This window comes from Ascaphus truei, unplaced genomic scaffold (genome assembly GCF_040206685.1).
Source record: "Ascaphus truei isolate aAscTru1 unplaced genomic scaffold, aAscTru1.hap1 HAP1_SCAFFOLD_1126, whole genome shotgun sequence".
In the NCBI taxonomy this organism is placed as follows: Eukaryota; Metazoa; Chordata; class Amphibia; order Anura; family Ascaphidae; genus Ascaphus; species Ascaphus truei.
Window position 1 is genome coordinate 48,970 of NW_027453993.1, and position 27,606 is coordinate 76,575.

The 27,606-nt window shown below is 43.7% G+C and overlaps 1 long non-coding RNA gene across 1 annotated transcript; it reads left to right on the forward strand.

Annotated features, from left to right (window-relative positions):
• The first annotated feature begins 15,676 nt into the window (after nt 1–15,676).
• Nucleotides 15,677–24,428, forward strand: LOC142475280 (uncharacterized). The gene is made up of 5 exons (XR_012790854.1): nt 15,677–15,786; nt 16,773–16,870; nt 18,437–18,547; nt 21,860–21,971; nt 23,341–24,428. It is a non-coding gene; the product is annotated as an uncharacterized LOC142475280 (long non-coding RNA).
• The last annotated feature ends 3,178 nt before the right edge of the window (nt 24,429–27,606 follow it).

The following is a 27,606-nucleotide window of genomic DNA, read 5'->3' on the forward strand; positions in this document are numbered from 1 at the left end:
ATGGGCTTATCCATATATGTTCATCCACGTCACTAATGTGATGCCCGCACTGTTGCGGAGCTGGTACTTACGACGGGCACTTATTGTTTTATCAGTACTGCGTACCTGACTCTACCGGCCTACTTTCAACACTAGTACAATATGTGCTTCACTACGAGTGAGTGGGGAATATTGGCATCACACAGTCACTGTTGAATATGCCATTCAATCCATTTTGAAAATAGTAATGCAATGTGGTTTTGTTTTGTTTGCTTTTTGCAGTAATGAAGAATGGAAAAGTTATATTAAAATTAAATTGGAGGGGGACTAGATTCAGCATTTCATCATGAACTCTGCACTTGTGAGAATTTAACTTCTTGAATACCCTGACAGGTACACGCAACATTAAGACTATAATCTGCTGTGCAAGCTTTCGTGCTATACCTCCCCCTCAGGTTTTGATTTATACATTTGCTGCCTCAATTCATGTCCTCTAATATTTGAAAGCTCTCTCCTAGCATTTTCTCTTTACCACAGAACGTCATCCCAATGTAACCTCTCTCTTGTTCTTTCTGCTTGCTGTTTCCTCACTCCTCTGTTAAACTTTTCTAATTTCTCTAACTTCCACACTCCTGCTTTTATCCACATGTTCTCCTCTTTCCTTCCCCTACCTTTGCATGTGTCTACACACTGCACCATTTGTACAGACCTCTATTGCAGCTATTTCTGCACTGCTCAATGAAAAGCACTCTTTAATATCCTATTCTCTGTGCCCCCTCTCTCTGCGCCCCCTCTTTTGGCGCCTCCTCTCTCTGCGCCCCCTCTCTCTGCGCCTATCTGTCTCATTCTCTCTACGTCCCTCTCTCTCTACATAGAGCTATCTCTGTCTCTCTCTACACCTATCTCTGTGTCTCCTTCTATGTTTGCTGATGTGTGGGATATCTCTTATAATCTTGAACCTGCTCATATACACATCGGGCCTCCCTGCCTCTGCCTCCCTGCTAAGAGTGTTAACCTATCTAATGTAATCCACATTCCTTTCCTTACTTTTCTCTTCCCTTCTCCTATGCCATCTGGAATGTCCGTTCTCTGACTAACAAGGCTCTAGTTGTACATGACCTCTTCTGCTCTCATCATTCACAATCAGTCATTCCCCTCACCCCATCTTACCTGTCCCACTGATTTGCCTCTGCTTAATTAAACTCTCCTCTGACATCTACTCTAACCTCTCTGCTCTCTCTCTCTTTCCGCTTAAACTAACAATCTTATTAACTCTTACAATGCTATCCTCCTATCTATATGCCCCCTCTAGGCTCTGACACACTTGTCCCTCTAGCCCACACCCTTGGCTAAATTCCCAAACATGTTCATCACACTTCCACTCGCTGTTCTTAATGCCTATGAAGGAAATCACACAATTGATATTTGATTTTTCTACAGTAAAAATGTCTCCAGTCCTGTATAAAGCTGCTCTCTGTGGCCAAACCACACTACTTTTTTTTCACATTCATCAACACTCAAATTTAATTTACGCTGTCTTTTTTTCCCTGTATTTGACTCCCTCCACTAACCTTCTCCTCACACTTGCCATCCTTCCTTCACTTCTCCTCAAGCATTTGACTACTTCAGAGGCAAGGTGGATGCCACCCACAAGGAGATTCCTTCTGTCCCTTCCCCCTTCTCTCCTTCTACCTAATTCTCCTTCTGCATTTGACTCCTTTTCTTCTCTTACAGAGCTGGAAGCTAATCATCTTCTCTTCTCCCTCTACCACATGCCCTCTAGATCGTATCCCCTCACACCTTACTGCATCTCTTAGTCCCCACTCTCACCCACATCTTCAATTCCTCCCTATTCTCTGGCTCTTTACCCTCTTACTTTAAGCCTGTAGTGGTCACCCTTTTCTCAGAAACAACCTACACCCTATGTGCCTTACTAACTACCGCCCTGTATCCCTCCTGCTGTTTGTCTCCTAATTGCTAGAATGTCAACATTCTTAAATCACATTCCCTCCTGGATCCTTTACAACCTGCCTTTCGTACAGCTCGTTCTACAGACTGTGCTTAAAGCAAATTCCCAAGGTCACTTTTCCCTACTAATCCTACTTGATCTATCTGCTGCGTTTGATGCTCTCAATCACTCTCCTCCTTCATATTCTAAACTCTCTCTTGGTATCCGTAACACAGTTCTATCCTGGTTTTCATCATAACTTTCCTGTCACACATTCTCCATCTCTGTTGCTAACATGTCTTCGTCTTCTATTGATCTGTCTGTGGGTATACATCAGGGCTCTGTTCTGAGATCTCTCTTTCTCTCTACATACTATCATTTGGTGACCTCATCAACTCTTTGTGACAATCCTATAAATAACAAATACAAATATCAGGTCATGGGAATAAGTGATTTGGACATAAAAGTAACATTTCGGAAGTGTGGACAACTAATACATCTTGTAGATTGCCTTTACAGTGTGATGTCATTGATTCAGTAGATTGTGTGCAGACCAGGACTGCAGTACAGTGTCACTCACATGGATGACTTGCGTGGTAGAAGCTCAAGAACAAGGATGTCAAACTCCAGTCCTCGAGGGCAGCAAACAGGCCAGGTTTTCAGGATATCCCTACTGAAAACCTGGCCTGTTTGGGACCCTCGAGGACTGGAGTTTGACATGCATGCTCTAGAAGGAGCACAGCTGTGGGTGGGAGGTGGATTTGCTTTGCATCAAATGGTTTGGAGCAAGGTTTATTGTATGTAGTAACATAATAACAATGCAATGCTTAACTTTTATTTCAGGAGGGATGACTGCAGAACAGAAGTGAATATTGAAGCCATGTGTTCCTTTTCTTGCAAAAGAGAAAATTTGAAGGACAGTTGAAGAGAAGGAAAATTACTACACAGAGACAGATAAGCAATGTGTATATTTCTCATTTACCATTTAGTATTTGTCGTTTTATTGACTCCACACAATCCGGCTGCTACGGGTTTCACATTGAATATTTTCATCTCTACTCTACCCCTTCCTGTGATCTGAACCATGCAAGTTTTCGTTGATTCAATACATCATGAGTAGAGGGTGGCTACAGTATGAAGTAAAGACCCAAGGACCACATCTACTACCATTCATAACAAGAACATGTGCAGTAGCGCACAGCTGCAGTTCTATGTGATTGTTATGAAAGGTTGAGGTGGTTCAATTCTATGAATCTGGAGTGGGATGGATCCTGTTTGCATCATATGGTTTCATCTAGGCCAGTAGATTATATAACTTTCAGTACAGGTTACACATGGCATCAGTATTAGTGATTTAAAGAGGAGGAAAGCTTCAATGTGGAGAACAAAGCCAAGTAATGTTGAAGTTACTCCTTTTACCATTTACTTGGTCAGTCTGTACTGTCTACTCCCCACACAGCTGCTAAGGATCTTCCATTTTAAATACTTTCACCTCCTATTCTGCACTGCTTTGCTGCCCATTATTCAGAGATGCGTTCCAGTCATGTTTACCACTCTGAATCTCTCTGCAGTCATTGGTTCAGCACATCATGGGTAGAGCATGGCTACAGATACAGCAAGCTATTATTATTTTACCGGCTGATCATCCATAATATTGCATTAAAACATAGAATATCACTTAATTTCCAAAAGATTCAGTGATGCTGATAATGCAGAATCTCACAACATTTCCCATCATAATGCCATAATGCACAAGTGGGAGAAATAATCCTTGCTATATCTGTACATTGTGTGACGTATTACCTCCATGACCATTGAGAGCAAGTACATCTTCTGTATAGAGCGGCTGTGTTATGATGCAGTTATTGATCATCATTGACATAATCACAAGAATCTTATGCAAAGGGAAATTGTCCGCAGCGAAGTGAGATTTCAGCCCCCAAACGTCTGTAATATTAATGCAATGTCTTACTTTTGTTGCAGTGAACACTGAAGAGACGGATCTACTACAACACTGTACAGGATGAGCATACGCTACAAGCAGCAAAATGATCTTGCAGTTGACAGTATGTTGTTCTGGTAATGTGCACAATTATTATTTATGGGCTACACACCACAGTGCTGGACATATTCTGTTAACTTCAACTCTACTCCTAACATGGAGATGTCTTCCTGGTGTTACTGATTCAGTACATCATATGCACAGTGTGGTTATGATATGATGGATTGATTTAATGAACCCACCAACCAATGATGACATCTGCATCATCTTCTGTAAAGTGCAGCTACAGCATGATATTATCAGCATTTGGTGCGGTATAATCAGAGGTATCTATGTGCTTTTGTGCCTGTTTTAAGTCCTCCAGCTTAACGCCCCTACACCTCCCACTACACAGGCATACTTACTTATGCATACACTGACATCTGGCATACCTACACACACCCCAGGGCCACTTCCTTCCCCTGATGTCAGGGAGAGGATGGGCATGCAGAGTGCAGTAAGTCTCCACGTTACTCTGGCCAACAGTCTTGGCCTACCTCCAGCATCTGTCACCCACAACATCTGTTCCCTCCTTGTAAAGTGCTGAACTATCTCACCTGGGTCAGTGCTATAGCTGATCACAGTGCCCGATCAGGATGTCACTGTGACAGGCAGCAGTGCAGATTGACCGGTCAATCAATGCAGTGCCGCAACATATGCACTAAATGAGATTTCCGTGCCCCCAGTCAGGTTACTCCCTGGGCAGTGACCCTGCTCACACCCTCCCCTAGTTCCACCTCTGATCACAATTATCTCTCTTGGAGAGTGTAGCAAATTGGAGTTGGGGGAATCTCACCTCTGCCATGCATGGTCACAATCTGGGCACAGGACCCAAATAGTGGGCAATGTGGCACTTCTTACAGTAGAGAATAAGTAACTTTATTCTTTACTTGTGTATTAAGGACCTTATTTGCATTAAATTCAGTCCACATGGGACCAAGACTTTCTGGCTTACTGAACAAAGTGGAATTGTTTCGTAGAGGGTGGAGAATTGTATTTTATCTGAAATTACCCCCTCTGCACAAAATACAAACAATTATACCCATACAAGTACCTTGTGGAAGTTGTTGCCCTCTATCTTCCTGTGGTCTCTCCCTGTTTCTCACCGTGCCTCCTCCCATTTCCTTGCACCTCTGCGTCTCCGCATATATCCCTATACTCAGAGCCGGCTCCGGTCAGTGACATGGGATGCCCAAATATGAGCATACCCATATATGGGCATCCATGCCACTGACCGGAGCCCGCTCTGTTGCGGATATGGAGAGAGACTGGGAGATTTACATCCCCTTATAATTCATATGGTGCATAGTACCGGCACGTATTGTTTTACCGGTACTGTGTACCTTCCTACTTTCACACTGGTACAGTATATGCTGCAGTGGGACTGAGAGGGATATATTGGTAACACATAGTCATTGTTGGGGGAATTCAATCCATTTTGAAAATAGTAATGAAATGTTTTTTACTTTTCTTTTTTTTCAGTAATGAAGAATGAAACATTTCTGTTAAAATTGAATTGGAGGTGAACTGGATTCATCATCAACTCTGCACCAGTGTGAATTGATGTTCTTTAATGTTCTGATAAGGTACATGCAACATCTCTTCCTCAACCCCTGCACCACTCTCTGCCTCTTGCCTCTCTCTCTCCACCTCCCTGCTAAGCGTATTAACCCATCTAATGTAATCCACATTCCATGTCTCACTTTACTCTTCACTTCTCACGTGCCCTCTGGAATGACTGCTCTCTGACTAACAAGGTCTATTTGTACATGACCTCTTCTGCTCTCATCATCCACCACCTCTCATTCCCCTCACCCCTGTCCTACTCGATACCTCAGCTTAATTGAACTCTCTCCTCTGACATCTACCCTTATCTCTAACCTCTCCTCACTTTCTGCTTAAACTAACTATCTTGTTAACTTTTACAATGCTATCATCTCCTCCTCCCTCCTCCTCCTTCCTCCTCCCTCCTCCATTATATATATACCCCTTCTAGGCTCTGACACACTCATCCCTCTAAGGCCATGATTATCATGGGCACATGCTTGGTCGTCCACAGTGCGTGTGAGCGATGCAGAGCCGCCTCGGACCTCAGTGCAGGGATTGCTGCATACCCCCAGCATCTGTCACCCACAAACAATACACACACTAATACTCCCCACAATACACACTATAATACCTCCTCAATACTAATCTCCCCAATAATATTATAGCTCCAAACACAATATACACAACACCCTTACACAAGATACACATTCTAGTACTCTCCTCTGCACCTCTACACACAATATAATACTCCCACACACACAATATACACACTACCCTCCTACCCCCATAAAATACAACCAATAATACACACACACTTTGTGGATGTTGGGACCAGCTCCCGGCATGCACCAGTGAAAGAGAGAGGCCCGCAGAAGCTCGGAAGAACTCCCTCCATCCGTGCCTTCCTCCGTTTCACATCTTCTCCCTGTCTCTCTCCCTCCCTTTCCTTGCATCTCCCTGCGTCTTTACGTATACCCAGTCAGTGACGGCTCTGGTCACGTGATGCCTTAATATGGGCTTATCCATATATGTTCATCCACGTCACTAATGTGATGCCCGCACTGTTGCGGAGCTGGTACTTACGACGGGCACTTATTGTTTTATCAGTACTGCGTACCTGACTCTACCGGCCTACTTTCAACACTAGTACAATATGTGCTTCACTACGAGTGAGTGGGGAATATTGGCATCACACAGTCACTGTTGAATATGCCATTCAATCCATTTTGAAAATAGTAATGCAATGTGGTTTTGTTTTGTTTGCTTTTTGCAGTAATGAAGAATGGAAAAGTTATATTAAAATTAAATTGGAGGGGGACTAGATTCAGCATTTCATCATGAACTCTGCACTTGTGAGAATTTAACTTCTTGAATACCCTGACAGGTACACGCAACATTAAGACTATAATCTGCTGTGCAAGCTTTCGTGCTATACCTCCCCCTCAGGTTTTGATTTATACATTTGCTGCCTCAATTCATGTCCTCTAATATTTGAAAGCTCTCTCCTAGCATTTTCTCTTTACCACAGAACGTCATCCCAATGTAACCTCTCTCTTGTTCTTTCTGCTTGCTGTTTCCTCACTCCTCTGTTAAACTTTTCTAATTTCTCTAACTTCCACACTCCTGCTTTTATCCACATGTTCTCCTCTTTCCTTCCCCTACCTTTGCATGTGTCTACACACTGCACCATTTGTACAGACCTCTATTGCAGCTATTTCTGCACTGCTCAATGAAAAGCACTCTTTAATATCCTATTCTCTGTGCCCCCTCTCTCTGCGCCCCCTCTTTTGGCGCCTCCTCTCTCTGCGCCCCCTCTCTCTGCGCCTATCTGTCTCATTCTCTCTACGTCCCTCTCTCTCTACATAGAGCTATCTCTGTCTCTCTCTACACCTATCTCTGTGTCTCCTTCTATGTTTGCTGATGTGTGGGATATCTCTTATAATCTTGAACCTGCTCATATACACATCGGGCCTCCCTGCCTCTGCCTCCCTGCTAAGAGTGTTAACCTATCTAATGTAATCCACATTCCTTTCCTTACTTTTCTCTTCCCTTCTCCTATGCCATCTGGAATGTCCGTTCTCTGACTAACAAGGCTCTAGTTGTACATGACCTCTTCTGCTCTCATCATTCACAATCAGTCATTCCCCTCACCCCATCTTACCTGTCCCACTGATTTGCCTCTGCTTAATTAAACTCTCCTCTGACATCTACTCTAACCTCTCTGCTCTCTCTCTCTTTCCGCTTAAACTAACAATCTTATTAACTCTTACAATGCTATCCTCCTATCTATATGCCCCCTCTAGGCTCTGACACACTTGTCCCTCTAGCCCACACCCTTGGCTAAATTCCCAAACATGTTCATCACACTTCCACTCGCTGTTCTTAATGCCTATGAAGGAAATCACACAATTGATATTTGATTTTTCTACAGTAAAAATGTCTCCAGTCCTGTATAAAGCTGCTCTCTGTGGCCAAACCACACTACTTTTTTTTCACATTCATCAACACTCAAATTTAATTTACGCTGTCTTTTTTTCCCTGTATTTGACTCCCTCCACTAACCTTCTCCTCACACTTGCCATCCTTCCTTCACTTCTCCTCAAGCATTTGACTACTTCAGAGGCAAGGTGGATGCCACCCACAAGGAGATTCCTTCTGTCCCTTCCCCCTTCTCTCCTTCTACCTAATTCTCCTTCTGCATTTGACTCCTTTTCTTCTCTTACAGAGCTGGAAGCTAATCATCTTCTCTTCTCCCTCTACCACATGCCCTCTAGATCGTATCCCCTCACACCTTACTGCATCTCTTAGTCCCCACTCTCACCCACATCTTCAATTCCTCCCTATTCTCTGGCTCTTTACCCTCTTACTTTAAGCCTGTAGTGGTCACCCTTTTCTCAGAAACAACCTACACCCTATGTGCCTTACTAACTACCGCCCTGTATCCCTCCTGCTGTTTGTCTCCTAATTGCTAGAATGTCAACATTCTTAAATCACATTCCCTCCTGGATCCTTTACAACCTGCCTTTCGTACAGCTCGTTCTACAGACTGTGCTTAAAGCAAATTCCCAAGGTCACTTTTCCCTACTAATCCTACTTGATCTATCTGCTGCGTTTGATGCTCTCAATCACTCTCCTCCTTCATATTCTAAACTCTCTCTTGGTATCCGTAACACAGTTCTATCCTGGTTTTCATCATAACTTTCCTGTCACACATTCTCCATCTCTGTTGCTAACATGTCTTCGTCTTCTATTGATCTGTCTGTGGGTATACATCAGGGCTCTGTTCTGAGATCTCTCTTTCTCTCTACATACTATCATTTGGTGACCTCATCAACTCTTTGTGACAATCCTATAAATAACAAATACAAATATCAGGTCATGGGAATAAGTGATTTGGACATAAAAGTAACATTTCGGAAGTGTGGACAACTAATACATCTTGTAGATTGCCTTTACAGTGTGATGTCATTGATTCAGTAGATTGTGTGCAGACCAGGACTGCAGTACAGTGTCACTCACATGGATGACTTGCGTGGTAGAAGCTCAAGAACAAGGATGTCAAACTCCAGTCCTCGAGGGCAGCAAACAGGCCAGGTTTTCAGGATATCCCTACTGAAAACCTGGCCTGTTTGGGACCCTCGAGGACTGGAGTTTGACATGCATGCTCTAGAAGGAGCACAGCTGTGGGTGGGAGGTGGATTTGCTTTGCATCAAATGGTTTGGAGCAAGGTTTATTGTATGTAGTAACATAATAACAATGCAATGCTTAACTTTTATTTCAGGAGGGATGACTGCAGAACAGAAGTGAATATTGAAGCCATGTGTTCCTTTTCTTGCAAAAGAGAAAATTTGAAGGACAGTTGAAGAGAAGGAAAATTACTACACAGAGACAGATAAGCAATGTGTATATTTCTCATTTACCATTTAGTATTTGTCGTTTTATTGACTCCACACAATCCGGCTGCTACGGGTTTCACATTGAATATTTTCATCTCTACTCTACCCCTTCCTGTGATCTGAACCATGCAAGTTTTCGTTGATTCAATACATCATGAGTAGAGGGTGGCTACAGTATGAAGTAAAGACCCAAGGACCACATCTACTACCATTCATAACAAGAACATGTGCAGTAGCGCACAGCTGCAGTTCTATGTGATTGTTATGAAAGGTTGAGGTGGTTCAATTCTATGAATCTGGAGTGGGATGGATCCTGTTTGCATCATATGGTTTCATCTAGGCCAGTAGATTATATAACTTTCAGTACAGGTTACACATGGCATCAGTATTAGTGATTTAAAGAGGAGGAAAGCTTCAATGTGGAGAACAAAGCCAAGTAATGTTGAAGTTACTCCTTTTACCATTTACTTGGTCAGTCTGTACTGTCTACTCCCCACACAGCTGCTAAGGATCTTCCATTTTAAATACTTTCACCTCCTATTCTGCACTGCTTTGCTGCCCATTATTCAGAGATGCGTTCCAGTCATGTTTACCACTCTGAATCTCTCTGCAGTCATTGGTTCAGCACATCATGGGTAGAGCATGGCTACAGATACAGCAAGCTATTATTATTTTACCGGCTGATCATCCATAATATTGCATTAAAACATAGAATATCACTTAATTTCCAAAAGATTCAGTGATGCTGATAATGCAGAATCTCACAACATTTCCCATCATAATGCCATAATGCACCAGTGGGAGAAATAATCCTTGCTATATCTGTACATTGTGTGACGTATTACCTCCATGACCATTGAGAGCAAGTACATCTTCTGTATAGAGCGGCTGTGTTATGATGCAGTTATTGATCATCATTGACATAATCACAAGAATCTTATGCAAAGGGAAATTGTCCGCAGCGAAGTGAGATTTCAGCCCCCAAACGTCTGTAATATTAATGCAATGTCTTACTTTTGTTGCAGTGAACACTGAAGAGACGGATCTACTACAACACTGTACAGGATGAGCATACGCTACAAGCAGCAAAATGATCTTGCAGTTGACAGTATGTTGTTCTGGTAATGTGCACAATTATTATTTATGGGCTACACACCACAGTGCTGGACATATTCTGTTAACTTCAACTCTACTCCTAACATGGAGATGTCTTCCTGGTGTTACTGATTCAGTACATCATATGCACAGTGTGGTTATGATATGATGGATTGATTTAATGAACCCACCAACCAATGATGACATCTGCATCATCTTCTGTAAAGTGCAGCTACAGCATGATATTATCAGCATTTGGTGCGGTATAATCAGAGGTATCTATGTGCTTTTGTGCCTGTTTTAAGTCCTCCAGCTTAACGCCCCTACACCTCCCACTACACAGGCATACTTACTTATGCATACACTGACATCTGGCATACCTACACACACCCCAGGGCCACTTCCTTCCCCTGATGTCAGGGAGAGGATGGGCATGCAGAGTGCAGTAAGTCTCCACGTTACTCTGGCCAACAGTCTTGGCCTACCTCCAGCATCTGTCACCCACAACATCTGTTCCCTCCTTGTAAAGTGCTGAACTATCTCACCTGGGTCAGTGCTATAGCTGATCACAGTGCCCGATCAGGATGTCACTGTGACAGGCAGCAGTGCAGATTGACCGGTCAATCAATGCAGTGCCGCAACATATGCACTAAATGAGATTTCCGTGCCCCCAGTCAGGTTACTCCCTGGGCAGTGACCCTGCTCACACCCTCCCCTAGTTCCACCTCTGATCACAATTATCTCTCTTGGAGAGTGTAGCAAATTGGAGTTGGGGGAATCTCACCTCTGCCATGCATGGTCACAATCTGGGCACAGGACCCAAATAGTGGGCAATGTGGCACTTCTTACAGTAGAGAATAAGTAACTTTATTCTTTACTTGTGTATTAAGGACCTTATTTGCATTCAATTCAGTCCACATGGGACCAAGACTTTCTGGCTTACTGAACAAAGTGGAATTGTTTCGTAGAGGGTGGAGAATTGTATTTTATCTGAAATTACCCCCTCTGCACAAAATACAAACAATTATACCCATACAAGTACCTTGTGGAAGTTGTTGCCCTCTATCTTCCTGTGGTCTCTCCCTGTTTCTCACCGTGCCTCCTCCCATTTCCTTGCACCTCTGCGTCTCCGCATATATCCCTATACTCAGAGCCGGCTCCGGTCAGTGACATGGGATGCCCAAATATGAGCATACCCATATATGGGCATCCATGCCACTGACCGGAGCCCGCTCTGTTGCGGATATGGAGAGAGACTGGGAGATTTACATCCCCTTATAATTCATATGGTGCATAGTACCGGCACGTATTGTTTTACCGGTACTGTGTACCTTCTTACTTTCACACTGGTACAGTATGTGCTGCAGTGGGACTGAGAGGGATATATTGGTAACACATAGTCATTGGTGGGGGAATTCAATCCATTTTGAAAATAGTAATGCATTGTTTTTTACTTTTTTTTTTGCAGTAATGAAGAATGAAAAAGTTCTGTTAAAATTGAATTGGACGTGAACTGGATTCAGCATTTCATCATCAACTCTGCACCAGTGTGAATTGACGTTCTTTAATGTTCTGACAAGGTACATGCAACATCTCTTCCTCTACCCCTACACCACCCTCTGCCTCTTGCCTCTCTCTCCACCTCCCTGCTAAGCGTATTAACCCATCTAATGTAATCCACATTCCTTGTCTCACTTTACTCTTCCCTTCTCACGTGCCCTCTGGAATGTCCACCACTTCTCATTCCCCTCACCCCTGTCCTACTCGATACCTCAGCTTAATTGAACTCTCTCCTCTGACATCTACCCTTATCTCTAACCTCTCCTCACTTTCTGCTTAAACTAACTATCTTGTTAACTCTTACAATGCTATCATCTCCTCCTCCCTCCTCCTCCATCATCTATATGCCCCTTCTAGGCTCTGACACACTCATCCCTCTAAGGCCGTGATTATCATGGGCACACGCTTGGTCGTCCACAGTGCGTGCGAGCGATGCAGGGCCTCCCCGTCGCCTCGGACCTCAGTGCAGGGATTGCTGGAGCGACAGGCATGCGCTAACTTTGCCTTCTGTTGCGTGCTTACTATAGACGCAGCCTAACCCATGCATTGGTTTAATTCACAAGCACGCTCTCATCACACTTCATCACATCACACTGCTGCTCTTAACACCTATGGAGGAAATCTCACAGTCTGATTTTCTACACTAAACCTTTGTCCTGTTCTGTAAAACTCTGCTCCTTTTTTTAAGGTCAAACACTACTTTTTCCTCACTCATCAACACTCCAATTTCATTCACACTGTCTTCTATGTACAGTATTTGAGTCCCACCACTGACTTTCTCCTCCCACTTAACATCCATCCTTTATTTCTCCTCAAGCCTTTGCTCACTTGAGGCAAGGTGGATGCCATCCACAAGTAGATTCGTTCTCTCCCTTCCCCCTCTCTCTTTTTCTATCTAGATCTCATTGCACTCTTGACTCCTTTTCTCCTGTCACAAAGCTGGAACCTGATCTTCTCTTCTCCCTCTACCACATGTCCTCTCAATCCTATATTCTCACTCTCACCCACATCTTCAATTCCTCCATATCCTTTGGCTCTTTCAACTCTTCCTTTTAAGCATGCAGTGGTCACCCCTATTCTCAAAAATAACCTTAACCTAGTGTGAATTTCTAACTATCGCCCTGTATCCGTCCTACCATTTGCCTCCTAATTGCTAGAACGTCTTGTGATCTCCCGTTTGATCAACATTCTTAAATCACATGCTCCTCTGGGCCCTTCACAATCTGCCTTTCCCAATGTAACCAATTATGTACATAAAGAAAATTCCCAAGGTCCATTTTACTTACTAATCCTGCTTGATCTCTCTTCTGCTTTTGATACTGTCAATCACTCTTCTCATTCATATTCTAAACTCTTTCTTCGTATCCGCAGCAAACTTATATCCTGGTTTTCATCATACTTCTCCATCACACATTCTCCATCTCTGTTGCTAACGTGTCTTTGTCTCCTGTTGTTTTGTCTGTTGGTATACCTCAGGACTCTGTTCTGGGACCTCTCTCACTACATACTATCACTAGTTGACCTTATCAACTATTTTGGCCCTTGATATCATCTCTATGCAGATGATACACACACCTATCCACCCTACCGTCACTCCTGCAATTTAGTTCCTAGTTTCGGGTCGCCTCCTGGCTATATCCTCCATGGATGACACTCTTCTGCCTTAAACCTAATGTCTAAAACTGAGCTCCTCATATTTCCCCCTAAATCTGGCCTAATATCACCTTTCTCCATCGCAGTAAACAGTACTACCATCATCCTGTCATGAAAGCACATTGCCTAGGAGTAACATTTGACTCTTCCCTTTCCATCTTCATTCACGACACTGGCTAAAGTTTGTCGATTCTTTCTCTGTAATATTTCCAAGATTTGCCCTTTTCTCTGTCAATCTACTGCTAAAACGCCAATGCATGCCCTTATCGTATGGGTTAACATACTGCTAACAGGGCTCCCTGCTTCACAACTTTCTCATTTGCAATCTATCCAAAACTCTGCTGCTTGAATAATTTCCCTTTCTCCCACAACAGTATCTGCTCATCTCCTCCTCCTCCTTAAATCCCTCTCCTTGCTTCCCATCAAGTTTCAGATCACCTACAAAGTTCTCCTCCTTACCTTTTTGTTAAGGTTCTCTATTAGTGGTGTACCGAGTACCCGGCGTTACCCGACACATTTCCAGCTACCCGGACATTTACTCGAAACCGGCCACTGAGAAGTGGACTTGGCCGGGTAATACCCGGCGTCGGGTAATGTCAGGGCAGCTGGAAATAATCTTTTATACTTACCTTTCCTAAGACATCTAGGATCAGCAGCAGCAGTCCTCTGATGTTGGCAGCATCAGAGGTGTCTTCACCTGGCGGGGGGAGCTGCAGGAATCACTTCCACAGCACCGAAGCAGGTAAGCTGTGTCTGTGAGCCTGCAGCTCCCCCGCCGGCTGAAGACACCACAGATGCTGCCACCGTCACAGGACTGCTGCTGATCCTAGATGTCACCGCCACCCGGAAGGTAAGTGCCAAACCGTGTACCCGACCGGGTAGAACCTTTCATTTTGGCCGGGTACCCGTTACCCATTTTTTTATAGTTGAGGACCCAGTCCAACACTATTCTCTATTCATCTGCTCCTTCCTACATATCATCTTTGGTCTCGTTATGCCCTTCCTCGTCTCCTAAGCTCTACTAATAACTGTCTCCATTATACTTCTTACACCTCTACTGCGCACTCGCTCTCTTGCCTGAAACCCTTTCCCATCAATTTACCTGTGAAACTCACACACACTCAGTATATGCCAACATACCCTCTTCCACCCACATTTAAGATCAACCTTAAAATTCACAACTTAAATGAAGCATTTCAATAGCTTTTACTCGTTGCTACTGTCACTCATTCAGTCACTAACTATTGTTCCCAAGAAGTGCTTTATACTACAAGTACCCACCATTAAGGACAAGCATTGTCATCTACTGCACTTGTTCCCCCACCTGTTGTCTCTCTGTAAGTCTCCTTACATTTCTCTTAGATTGTAAACTACCCAGGACAGGGATTTACTTTCCTATTGTCTGTTTTTGTTTGTTGAACTTATTGTATAATAATTTCCTGTACTTTTTGGTCTCTCTTGTAAAGAGCTGAGTACACAATGGGTGGTATATAAATAGAGATATTTGCAGAGTCTAGAGACAAGGCACACGTGTATAGGTAGCTACAGTTTATCCGGGACCGTATGCATCCTTGAAGTGCCTGTCCCAGTTATTTTCTATTGATTGCAATGTAGGAGTGTCTGTCCTGTCTTATTTTTTTTATTATTATTATTATTATTATTATTATATATACAAAGATATATACAAAGATTGTTTCCTGTCGTTAGCATGACATTGTGTGACACAGTGTGATGTCATTGATTCAGTAGATTGTGTGCAGACCGGGACTGCAGTACAGTTTCACTGACATGAATAACTTGTGTGGTAGAAGCTCTAGAAGGAGCACAGCTGTGGGAGGGAGGTGGATTTGCTTTGTATCACATGGTTTGGAGCAAGGTTCATTGTATGTATCGTCAATAATAATTATAATAATAATAATGCAATGCTTAACTTTTTTATTTCAAGAGGAAAGACTGCAGAACAGAAGTGAATATTGAAGCCATGTGTTCATTTTCTTGCAAAATAGAAAATTGAAGGACAGTTGAAGAGGAGGAAAATGACTACACAGAGACAGATAAGCAATGTGTATATTTCTCATTTAGTATTTGTCGTTTTATTGACTCCAAAAAATCCGGCTGCTAAGGGTTTCGCATTGGACATATTCACCTCTACTCCACCCCTTCCTGTGATCTGTATCATGCAGATTTTTGTTGATTCAATACATCATGAATAGAGTGTGGCTACAGTATGAAGTACTGACCCAAGGACCACATCTACTACCATTCATAACAAGAACATGTGCAGTAGCGCACTGCTGCAGTTCTATGTTATTGCTATGAAAGGTTGAGGTGGTGCAATCATATGAATCTTGAGTGGGAGGGATCCTGTTTGCATCATTTAATTTGATCTAGGCCAGTAGAGTATATAACTCTCAGTACAGGTTACATATGGCATCAGTATTAGTGATTTAAAGAACAGAAAAACAGGAGTGGAGAACAAAACCAAGTAATGTTGAAGTTACTACTTTTTACTATTTACTTGGTCAGTCTGTACTGTCTACTCCCCACACAGCTGCTAAGGGTTTCCATTTGAGATACATTCACCTTCTACTCTGCACTACTGTGCTACCCTCTATTCAGAGATGAGTTCAAGTCATGTTTACCACTCTAAATCGCTCTGCAGTCATTGATTCAGCACATCATGGGTAGAGCATGGCTATAGATACAGCAAGCTTTATTTTACCCTAATATTGCATTAAAAAATAGAATATCACTCAGTTTCCTACAGATTTACTGATGCTGATAATGCAGAATCTCACCCTCCCATCATAATACACCAGAGGAAGAAATAATCCTTGCTATATATGTACATTGTGTGACATATTGCCTCCATGACCATTGATGGCAAATACATATTCTGTATAGAGCAGCTGTGTTATGATGTAGTTGTTATTGATCATCATTGAGATATAATCACAAGAATCTTATGCAAAGGGAAACTGTCATTAGCATAGTGGGATTTCAGCCCCCAAACTTCTGTAATATTAATGCAATGTCTTACTTTTATTGCAGTGAACACCGAAGAGACGGATCTACTACAACACTGCACAGGACAAGAGTATACACTACAAGCAGCAAAATGATCATGCAGTTGACAATATGTTGTTCTGGTAATGTGCACAATTATTATGTATGGGCTCCACACCACAGTGCTGGACATATTTTGTTAACTTCAACACTACCCCTACCATGGAGATGTCTTCCTGTGATTGGTGTTACTGATTCAGTACATCATATGCACAGTGTGGCTATTATATGATGGATTGATTTAATGAACCCACCAAACACTGATGACATCTGTATCATCTTCTGTAAAGTGCATCTACAGCAGGATATTATCAGCATTTGGGGTGATATAATCAGAGGCATCTATGTGCTTTTGTGCTGGGTAAAGTCCTCCAGCTGAACCGCCCCCCGCCCCCCACCCCCCTACACCTCCTGCCACACAGGCAAACTTACTTACACACACAGCACACTTACTTATGCACACTGACACTTGGCATACCTACACACACACACCCCACAGCCACTGGCATGCATGCAGAGTCCTGGGCATGCAGGATGGGCATGCAGAGTACAGAATATCTCCACCTTGCTCTGGCCCGTACTCTTGGCCTACCCCCAGCATCTGTCACCCACAACCTCTGTTCCCTCCCTGTAAATTGCTGCACTAACACACCTTGGTCAGCGCTGCAACCGATCACAGCACCGGATCATGTCACTGTGATAGGAAGCAGTGCTAATTGACCGGTCAATCAATGCCACGTGGCAACATACGCACCAAAAGAGATTTCCATGCCCCCTGACAGGCTACTCCCTGGGCAGTGACCCTGCTCATCTTCCACCTCTGATCACAATATTCTCTCTTGGAGAGTGTAGCAAATTGGAGTTGGGGGAATTTCACCTCTGCAGTACATGTAGAGTCCTGTATGCAGAGTACAGAAAGTCTCCACCTTAGTCTGGCCCGTACTCTTGGCCTACCCACAGCATCTGTCACCCACAAATAATACATACACTAATACTCCCCACAATACACACTTTAATACCTCCTCAATAATAATCTCCCCAATAATATTATAGTCTTAAACACAATATACACAATACCCCCTAACACAAGATACCCAATCTAACACTCTCCTCTGCACCTCAACATAATATACACACTATAATACCCTACACACAATATAATACTCCCACACACACACAATATACACCCTATCCTCCTACCGCCATAAAACACAACCAATAATACACACACACTTTGTGGATGTTGGGACCAGCTCCTTGCATGCACCAGTGAAAGAGAGAGGCCTGCCATCCGTGCCTCCCTCCGTTTCCCATCTTCTCCCTGTCTCTCTCCCTCCCTTTCTTTGCATCTCCCTGCATCTTTGCGTATACCCAGTCAGTGACGGCTCCGGTCACGTGATGCCTTAATATGGGCTTATCCATATATCTGTTGCAGAGATGGAGAGAGACCTGGAGATTTTACATTTCCTTATAATTCATATTGGTACTTAGTACGGGCACTTATTGTTTTATCAGTACTGGGTACCTGACCGTACTGGCCTACGAGTGAGAAGGCAATATTGGCATCACACAGTTACAGTTGAATATGTCATTCAATCCATTTTGAAAATAGTAATGCAATGTGGTTTTGTTTTGTTTGCTTTTTGCAGTAATGAAGAATGAAAAAGTTATATTAAAATTAAATTGGAGGGGAACAGGATTCAGCATTTCTTCATGAACTCTGCACTTGTGAGCATTGACCTTCTTGAGTGCCCTGACAGGTACACGCAACTTTAAGACTATAATCTTCATCAACTGCTGTGCAAGCTTTCGTGCTATACCTCCCCCTCCGGTTTTGATTTATACATTTGCTCTCTCAATTCATGTCCTCTAATATCTGGAGGCTCTCTCCTAGCATTTCTCTCTACCACAGCACGTCATCCCAATGTAACCTCTCTCTTGTTCTTTCTGTTTACTGTTTCCTCACTCCTCTGTAAAACTTTTCTAATTTCTCTAACTTCCACACTCCTGCTTTTATCCACATGTTCTATACACTTTCCTTCCCCTACCTTTGCATGTGTCTACACAAAGCACCATTTGTACAGACCTCTATTGCAGCTATTTCTGCACTGCTCAATGAAATGCACTCCTGCACATCCTATTCTCTTCCACCTTCCCTCATTCTCTACGCCCCCCTCTCAAAGCCCCCTCTCTCTATGTCTCCTCTCTCTACGCCTATCTGTCTCATTCTCTTGACGCCCTTCTCTCTCTACATATCCCTATCTCTGTCTCTCTCTACACCTATCTCTGTGTCTCCTTCTATGCTCGCTGATGTTGGGGGATATCTCTTATAATCTTGGACCGGCTCATATACACATCAGGCCTCCCTACTAAGAGTGTTAACCTATCTAATGTAATCCACATTCCTTTCCTTACTTTTCTCTTCCCTTCTCCTGTGCCCTCTGGAATGTCCACTCTTACTAACAAGGCTCTAGTTGTACATAACCTCTTCTGCTCTCATCAGTCACAATCAGTCATTCCCCTCACCGCATCTTACCTGTCCCACTGATTTGCCTCTGCTTAATTAAACTCTCCTCTGACATCTACTCTAACCTCTCTTCTCTCTTCTCTCTCTTTCTTTCTGCTTAAACTAACAATCTTATTAACTCTTACAATGCTATCCTCCTATCTATATGCCCCCTATAGGCTCTGACACACTCATCCCTCTAACCCACACCTTTGGCTAAATTCCCAAACACACTCATCACACTTCCACTCGCTGTTCTTAATACCTACGGAGGAAATCTCACACTTTGTTTGATTTTTCTACAGTAAAAATGTCTCCTGTCCTGTATAAAGCTGCTCTCTAGGGCTAAATACACTACTTTTTTCCACACTCATCAACACTCAAATTTAATTTACGCTGTTTTTTTTCTCTGTATTTGACTCCCTCCACTGACCTTCTCCTCCCACTTGCCATCCTTCCTTCACTTCTCCTCAAGCATTTGACTACTTCAGAGGCAAGGTGGATGCCACCCAAAAGGAGATTCCTTCTGTCCCTTCCCCCTTCTCTCCTTCTACCCAAATCTCCTTCTGCACTTGACTCCTTTTCTTCTCTTACAGAGCTGGAAGCTAATCATCTTCTATTCTCCCTCTACCACATGCCCTCTAGATCGTATCCCCTCACACCTTACTGCATCTCTTAGTCCACACTCTCACCCACATCTTCAATTTCTCCCTATTCTCTGGATTTTTGCCCTCTTACTTTAAGCCTGTAGCGGTCACCCTTTTGTCAGAAACAAACTACACCCTATGTGCCTTACTAACTACCGCTCTGTATCCCTCATGCTGTTTGCCTTCTAATTGCTAGTGTCAACATTCTTAAATCACATGCCCTCCTGGATCCTTTACAACCTGCCTTTCGTACAGCACGTTCTACAGACTGTGCTTAAAGCTAATTCCCAAGGTTTTTCCCTACTAATCCTACTTGATCTATCGGCTGCGTTTGATGCTCTCAATCACTCTCCTCCTTCATATTCTAAACTCTCTCTTGGTATCAGTAACAAAGTTCTATCCTGGTTTTCATCATAACTTTCCTGTCACACATTCTCCATCTCTGTTGCTAACATGTCTTCGTCTTCTATTGATCTGTCTGTGGGTATACATCAGGGCTCTGTTCTGAGATCTCTCTTTCTCTCTACATACTATCATTTGGTGACTTCATCAATGCTTTTGGCCTTAGATATAATCTCTATGCGGATGATACACACACAAATCTATCCACCCCTGTTCTCACTCCTGCAATCCAGTCCCTACTCTTGGGTTGTCTCCTGGCTATATGCTCATGGATGGCACTCCACTGCCTTAAACTTAATGTCTAACACTGGGCTCATATTATCCCCTTTCTCCATCACAGTAAACAGTACTACCATCTATCTTGTCATCAAACATGTTGCATAGGAGTAACATTTGGCTCTTCAATTCCATCTCCATTCACATGCACGGCTATGGGTAAAATGTGTTGCCTCTTTCTCTGTAATATTGCCAAGATCTTCCCTTTCCCCTCTCAACCTACTGCTAAAACTCCAATGTATACTGTTATCCTATAGGTTATTTTAACATACTACTAACAGGCCTCCATGCTTCACAACTTTCTCCTATGCAAAACTCTGCTGCTTGAATTATCTCACTTTCTCCCACAACAGTCTCTGCTCATCTCCTTAAATCCCTGTCCTGGCATCCCATCAAGTTTTTGTATCACCTACAAAGTTCTCCTCCTTACCTTTTTGTTAAGGCTCTCCATTAATCTGCTCCTTCTTGCATATCATCTTTGATCTCTCGTTATGCCCTTGCTTGTCTCTTGCACTATAACCATAACTGTCTCCTGTAAACTTCTTTCACCTCTACTGTTCTCTCACTTGCCTGAAACCATTTTCCATCACTGCACCGTACATGTGAAACTTCCTCACACTCAGTATATGCCAACATAACCTCTTCCACCCACATGTAAGACCAATCTTAAAATTCACGACTTAAATCAAGCATTTAAAAAACTTTGACTCGTGGCTACTGTCCCACACCCACAGTCACTGCTAACAACTATTGTTCCCAAGATGTGCTTTCTACTAATTGTACCCACCATTAAGGACAAGCATTGTCATCTACTGCACTTCTTCCCCCAACTGCTGCCTCTCTTTAAGTCTTCTAACATTTCTATTAGATTGTAAAGTTCCCAGGGCAAGGATTTACTTTCCTATAATCTGTTTTTATTTGTCGCACTTATTTTTTAATTATTTTTCCCCTCTCCCCTAATGATATACATATAGGTTTTCCTGTCATTTGCATGACAGAGTTATTATGGTTAACTATTGCATCATGTAGACTGCCTTTTCAGTGTGATGTAATTGATTCAGTACTTTGTGTGCAGACTGTGACTGCAGTACAGTGTCACGAACATTAATGACTTGTGTGGTAGAAGCTCTAGAAGGAACACAGCTATGGGAGGGAGGTGGATTTACTTTGGATCACATGGTTTGGCGCAAGGTTCATTGTATGTATGATCATAACCATGCAATGCTTAACTTTTATTTCAGGAGGGAAGAACAGTGAATATTGAAGCCATGTGTTTCTTTTCTGTCAGAAGAGAAATTTTGAAAGACAGTTGAAGAGGAGGAAAATGACTACACAGAGACAGATAAGCAATGTGTATATTTCTCATTTAGTATTTGTCGTTTTGTTGACTCCACACAATCCAGCTGCTAAGGGTTTCGCATTGGACATATTCCCCTCTACTCTACCCTTCCTGTGATCTGTACCATGCAGGTTTTTGTTGATTCAATACATCATGAGTAGAGTGTGGCTGCTGTATGAAGTATTGACCCAAGGACCACATCTACTACCATTCATAACAAGAACATGTGCAGTAGCGCACTGCTGTAGTTCTATGTGTTTTATTAAAGGTTGAAGTGGTGCAATCATATGAATCTGGAGTGGGATGAATCCTGTTTGCATCATATGGTTTCATCTAGGCCAGTAGAGTATATCTCTCAGTACAGGTTACACATGGCATCAGTAGTAGTGATTTAAAGAACAGAAAAAACAAGAGAAACTTCAATGTTGATAACAAAGCCAAGTAATGTTGAAGATACTCCTTTAACTATTTATTTGATCAGTCTGTACTGTCTACTCCCCACACAGCTACTAAGTCTTCCATTTGAGATACATTCACCTCCTACTCTGCACTGCTGTTCTGTCCTCTATTCAGAGATGAGTTCCAGTCATGTTTACCACTCTGAATCACTCTGCAGTCATTGATTCAGCACATCATGGGTAGAGCATGGCTACAGATACAGTAAGCTTTATTTTACCGGCTGATCATCCATAATATTGCATTAAAACATAGAATATTACTCAGTTTCCAAAAGATTCAGTGATGCTAATAATGCAGAATCTTACAACACATCCCATCATAATGCACCAGAGGAAGAAATAATCCTTGCTACACTACCGACACGTTTTATTGAAGCACGGCTAGCACCGCAAGCCGGGGGATGCCCCGGCGTGCTAGCCGCACTCCCTCAGCGTGCCGCACATCACCGATGCACGGTCACGCGTCATCGGTTGCCTGCGCCCCCTGCACGCGCGTCCAGGGCTCCCCGAGGGAGCACTGGTGTCCCGCGATGTGGGGGACAGCGGCAGGGGGTTCCGGGGGACCCGACGGACCCGGCAGCGGAAGGGAGAAAGCCCCGATCGGAGGGCGCTCCTCCGCTGCTTCGGCGTGCGCCCGGCACCCTCCGGCGCGCGCCAGGTTACTGCTGCGGCCAAGAACGGGCAAATGCTCGAATAAACTCGGCCGCAGCAGTATATCTGTACATTGTGTGACGTTTGGCCTCCATGACCATTGATAGCAAATACATATTTTGTATTGAGCGGCTGTGTTATGATGTAGTTGTTATTGATCATCATTGAGATATAATCACAAGAATCTTATGCAAAGGGAAAATGTCTGCAGCATAGTGGGATTTCAGCTCCCAAACTTCTGTAATATTAATGCAATGTCTTACTTTTATTGCAGTGAACACTGAAGAGACGGATCTACGACAACACTGCACAGGACAAGAGCAAACACTACAAGCAGCAAAATGATCTTGCAGTTGCAAGTATGTTCTGTAATGTGCACAATTATTATTTATGGGCTACACACCACAGTGCTGGACATATTCTGTTAACTTCTACCCCTACCATGGAGATGTCTTCCTGTGATTGATTCAGTACATCATATGCACAGTGTGGCTATGATATGATGGATGGATTTAATGAACCCACCACCCACTGACATCTGCATCATCTTCTGTAAAGTGCAGCAGGATATTATCAGCATTTGGGGTGGTATAATCTGGGGCATCTATGTGCTTTTGTGCCTGGATAAGTTCCTCCAGCTGAACCACCCCCCTATACCTGCCACACAGGCATACTTACAGAGCACACTTACTTATGCACACTGACACTTGGAATACACACACACACACACACACACACACACAGACACTGTCATGCATGCAGTGTCCTGTATGCAGAGTACAGAAAGTCTCCACCTTACTCTGGCCCGTACTCATGGCCTATCCCCAGCATCTGTCATCCACAACCTCTGTTCCCTCCCTGTAAAGTGCTGCACTAACACACCTGGGTCAGCGCTGCAGCTGATCACAGTGCCGGATCATGATGTCAATGGGATAGGCAGCAGAGCTGATTGACAAGTCAATCAATGCAGCTCCGCAATATATGCACCAAAAGAGATTTCTGTACCCCCTGTCAGGCTACTCCCTGGGCAGCGACCCTTCTCACCCCTCTCATTCCACCTCTGATCACAATAATCTCTCTTGGAGTGTGTAGCAAATTGGAGTTGGGGGAATCTCACCTCTGTAGTGCATGGTCACAATCTGGGCACTGTACCCAAATATTGGGCAATGTGGCACGTCTTACAGTAGAGAATAGAATAAGTAACTATATTCTTTACTTGTGTATTAAGGAACTTATTTGCAATAAAAATTCAGTCCACCTGGGACCAAGACTTTCTGGTTTTCTGAACAAAGTGGAATTGTTTTACTATAATTTTATATTCTCTGAAATGTAACATCACAATAAAGTACTCCTATTTTTTTCCTTTGTGCTTTTTTATGGACTATTCCTTTATGTATTTCACTTAATGGGACTAATTACCTTACGATTAGATTTCACTTGTATTTTCTTGGGTTACTCTTTGGAATTTCTCTCTGTGTTCATTTATACTATCTTATTTAGAGCAGTCTTTGCCATTGGACCCCATTTCTTGCCAGAGAGATCTGTAACACAGAGTATTGAAGAGAGTACAGAACAGTGGTGAAGTAGATTTTTATGCTTCTAGGCAGCCTCCCTTCTCACCATGTATTCTGCCCCCGACGGTCTCTTGCACTGCTCCCTCCTACACCCACTCTCCTCACTCTTCCCTCCCCTCCCCGCTATCACTCAATGACCCCCTCTCATTCAATCCTGCTCCCTTACTCCCCCCTCACTCATTCTTCCTTCTGCACACACAATCCTCCCGAATATCACTCCCAAACAACACACACACTAATTCTCCCCACAATACACACTATAATACCTCCTTGTGACGATAGCTTCCACAGGCTTATTAATATTACACAAAAATAATTGGGTTTGAACTGAACGAGGCTTAAGATATAATAAATTGTATTTATTCCTTAGAATATAGGTGAACACAACAGATAATACAGTAACGAACAAGAAGTACACTTACTTAAGGGTTGGGGAATGAGAAGTATGATGTAGCATTTCTTTCAGCAGTGAGGAAATCATTCAGGTGATATCAGGTAACCATATCAGCAAACGAAGACAAAGGATATATGGGTGGACAGCAGTTTATAAACCATTCTCCTTCTATTCTTAACCTTAAGCACAGGGGATTGGTTTACAATTACCTCCAGCCACTCACTAACGTGGGAAAGCATTCTGACCCATGCCCCCCTGCTAGTTGGCACATGCGCAGTAGAACTCTGGGGGTCTCATTTCTGAAGCCCCACATTTACGTCAGGAATGCCAGACAGTCTACCATTTGGAGTTCTGGCAGGAAAACCTTTGTTGAAAGGTGTTAACTGGAACACTTAAGACCTGCCCTGGTTTGGGCTTCGGATAAACAGTGAGGGTGATAAAACTTTGAACAGCACTTAAATCCTAGACATAGCGGCGTCCCCAGGGCCATCTGCTACCTTATGGCCCAAAAGAATCTCTTCTGGGTCTTTGTCCATACCTTAAGATACACTATTAAGCATAAAACATAAACGTATTAAAATATCCGGTTCCGTTAGGTTTAGCAGGTCCAAACTTCCCAGTTCGCATTGCCAGAACTGGGACACCATATGGTCCAAAAAGCGACTTGCTACGACCTAAGAAACCGGAGTTACACCAATGCACATTAAATCATTTTAATACAAAAATCTCCATTGAAAAAGAAATCTCAGCTTTTCACTAAATCCCCATTGAAAACAACGGGCAGCTCCGCCATAGACTTTCAATGGTAAATCGCCGCCATTGAAGTCAATGGGGGTTTTCTGCCATTGAAGTTTATGGGAAAAGTCCCGAACTTCAAGGGGGTCCATACTCCGTCGGGTTGGTCCAAGCGGGTCAAGGATGGTTCTGCAGCGATGCCGGAGCAGTGGCTACAGATACCCCAAACCCTGATCCGCTGAACCCTCCGGAACCGGAGATATGGATTCCTAAAATTCAGCATTTCTCACGTAGTCATTTTTCTGAGCCGTTTCTGCCGCCGCCGGCAAAGCCTATGGCGCGACCCGCTCTATCTGGTTCGACCCTTATCGGGGGTCCAGGATTCGGGGACCCGGTGGTGGTCGAGTGGGGGGACGCTTAGGAACTAGGGGCAAAAAGAATTTTATCCCTAGGTGCCCTAAAACAGTTTATTTCCCCGCTAATTGACGTTGAACTTGACCCAGTGATTTTAGCTCTTTTGAAGGACATTGTATCCGCTTTGCGGTTTGCGGTCTGGACGGCAGCCAACTAGGTTACCTCGAGGCATCTCCATTGAAGTCAATGAGCCCATTGACTTTCAATGGGAAACCGCCGCTCTCCCTCTCGGACGCCACCTGCTGGTCACTACAGGAAACAGGACGAAAACAGCACAAATTCCTATTGAAATGCATTGAGCCCTAATGGCGGCCAATGGGGACCTGCAAAATGGTGCCCGAAAAGGCGGGAAACTTACACAAAGAGCTATAATCATTAAAGAATTATTAACCCTTGTGCTCCCGGATGGATTCTAGTGTGTGTGTGATGCAAACACTGAGTAACCAGACATTACAATGGAACAGGGGAAAATACATTTACATGTCATAACAAGGGTTACATCACATTTCTGGACCTCAGCCCAGTTAACCCCTTGTCTCCCTGGTGCGGTCAGGGGTGGCCAAATGGGGTGCAACCCCTTTAATACCGGGCCACCCCCTCTCTCCCTCTACACCTCCCCTTCTTAATGCGTGTCCTGTGGCCCACTGGCCCTGACGGGGAGTGGGGCACTGCTGGCACCATTAATGAATTCAGTCTCAGAGGGATAGTCCTGGCGTGAAAGTCCATCAGCATTGCTGTTTTCACTACCCTTTTTGTGCTGAATGGTGAATTCAAATTCTTGCAAAGCCAAGCTCCATCTCAGCAGTTTGGCATTTTCCCCTGATACCCTCTGTAGCCAGCTCAGGGGATTGTGGTCGGTAATGACCGTGAAAGCCCTCCCATAGACATAGGGCTGGAGCTTTTTGAGTGCCCACACAATGGCCAAGCACTCCTTTTCAATGGTGGCATATGCCACCTCCCTGGGGAGCAGTTTGCGACTGAGATACACCACAGGGTGCTCTTTGCCGTCGTCCCCCACCTGGCTCAACACAGCCCCCACACCAAAGTCTGAGGCATCAGTCTGAATAAGAAAATGCTTGGTATAATCTGGGGCAGCCAGGATGGGGGCCTCAGCAAGCGCAGCTTTCAGTGCCTGGAAAGCAGTTTCACAGCAGGAGACCAGGTAATAAGCACAGGCAGTTGCTTCTTAGTCAGATCAGTCAGGGGTTTGGCCACGGCGCTGTACTGTGGGACAAATTTCCTGTAGTACCCTGCGGTGCCCAAAAAGGCCATGACCTGTTTCTTGGTTTTTGGAACAGGCCACTGAACTATGGCTTCTACCTTGGCTGGCTCTGGCTTGAAATGCCCTCCACCCACCCTGTGCCCTAAGTACAGGACTTCTGCCATACCTACCATACATTTAGTGGGTTTTAAGGTAAGCCCA